The sequence below is a fragment of the Mus caroli genome, chromosome 8, assembly GCF_900094665.2.
Source record: "Mus caroli chromosome 8, CAROLI_EIJ_v1.1, whole genome shotgun sequence".
Lineage (NCBI taxonomy): Eukaryota > Metazoa > Chordata > Mammalia > Rodentia > Muridae > Mus > Mus caroli.
The window spans coordinates 40,316,794-40,318,992 of NC_034577.1; positions in this window are offsets into that span (position 1 = coordinate 40,316,794).

Sequence of the window (2,199 nt, forward strand, 5' to 3'; positions counted from 1 at the left end):
TTGCTTTTTCTGTTTCAGGCTTATTTGTACAAACTGTACAGAGGACAGCCCTATGTGTACCCCACAGCCCAGGAGTTACAAAAGTCCTTCTGTCCTCACCTTGGTTAACATAAGAGTCTTTATGAGGAACCCTCCCGGTGGCCTAGACACCTCATGGGAGCCTGAGCTCAGAGCCGGAGCTGGTCTCCAGATTATACTATCACACATCTGGTAAAATGCTATTTTAGTACACAGGTGTTCTGCCTCCATGGCCATAAGCTAAACATCTGGATAGAAGACATTTTCTTCAGTTTCCACCAGATGTTTGGTGTTATGGAATAGACACAGGCATGTAATTAAAGTAACTTGTGAGTGAGATGCTGAGTTAACAAATAACTCGGGGCTAATCTTCCATTCATCCCAAATGTGACCACGAATAAGGCCACCACTATCATTACAGCTGTATATCTACTAACGAACGCCCTAAGAGGGTCTACGAATTCACGTCTGCAGGCATTCATCTGGTGACTGTAATTTTCCCCTTTTCTTCTCAGAGATTCAGTTGAAGCATTTTGAGGAAACTGTTTTCAATCTGTGGTCTCAGGGGCAAAGAGATATCTTACAGATCTTTTGAAAGGCACACATTTCTTCCACATAGGCTCCAGGCCTCCTCCTCCTCCTCTTCCTTCTCCCAGTTCCAACTTTTAAATGGAAAAAAAAAAAACCCTAGGTTCACCTCTCTACTAATATCTTGAATATATGCTTTAACAAAATAGTTTTGGTTTAAAACTATGCGTAGTGGGCTACAGTACCAAATCAGTTTGTCAAGTCTTTGTTGAGGGAAGTGGGTCTTTAAGAACTCTAAAAGCCTCTGTCATGGTTTTTCGATGCTGGGTATTAATAATTGATGGAGTGCAGATAAATCTTTCGTTAATTACTGTTTACTTTTCAGTTCTTATTCAAGACTGAGCCCCAGACCCATGTGTGCTGGAAGCTCTATGAGTCTTTGCTCTGCCGACTTTTGCTATGCTTCAATGCTTAGTATCTGTATAAGGCTGGCATTTGCTGCTAGGATAGAATACCCGACAGCCAACACTTTAGAGAAGAACATTTTGGTGGGGGTTTGGGTAGAGATTTCATAGTAGTTAAGAGTTTCCGATCTGGGGCTGGCGAGATGGCTCAGTGGGTGGGAGCACTGGCTACTCTTCCAAAGGTCCTGAGTTCGGGTCTCAGCAACCACATGGTGGCTCACAGCCACCCGTGATGAGATCTGACGTGCTCTTCTGGTGTCTCAGGAGACAGCTACAGTGTACTATATATAATAATAAATAAATCTTTGGGCTGGAGTGAGCAGGGACTGAGCGAGTGGAGTTGACTGGAGCAAGCAGAGGTCCTAAAAATTCAATTCCCAGCAAGCACATGAAGGTTCACAACCCTCTTTACAGCTATAGTGTACTTACATACATAAAATAAAATAAATGGTTTAATCTTTTTTTTTTAAAATAAAGAGTTTCTATTCCAAGCACTGACATTGGCAACTGTAACTCACAGCTTTAGGGGGATGCAGAGCTCCTGGGTACCCATACTTAGGTGCATATGCATATCGCTGTACACAGAAACACACACATAATTTAAAAAGCAATTATTATTATTATCACTATTATTAATTTATTATTAAACTCACAGTTCTGGTCACTCGACAGCAGGTTCTAGGAACTGTTTAGTTAAGGTCACATCACTGGCAAATGGCATTAGTGTGGGAACTCACCCAGGAAGAAATCTTATTTCTTGGCAAGATAGCAGCAAGGCAGACAGGTTCAGGGGACAGGCTTGCCTTTCTTTCCTCTTCTTTCTTATGATGATCTACTGTATTTGGAACCAATCAGGGTCCCAAAAGAACCACATTGACTCTTAAAACTGGCCACGAAGATCAAATCAACATCTACTGGGCCCCACCACTGAGAGCTGTTTGTTTGCTTGTTTGTTTTATACAATCTCAGCACTGCCAACCTGGGATTGAGTTTCGCAGTGCATCATTGTCTTAGTCAGGGTTTCTATTCCTGCACAAATATGACCAAGAAGCAAGTTGGGGAGGAAAGGGTTTATTCAGCTTACACTTCCACATTGCTGTTCATCACCAAGGAAGTCAGGACTGGAACTCAAGCAGGTCAGGATGCAGGAACTGATGCAGAAGTCATGGAGGGATGTTACTTACTGGCT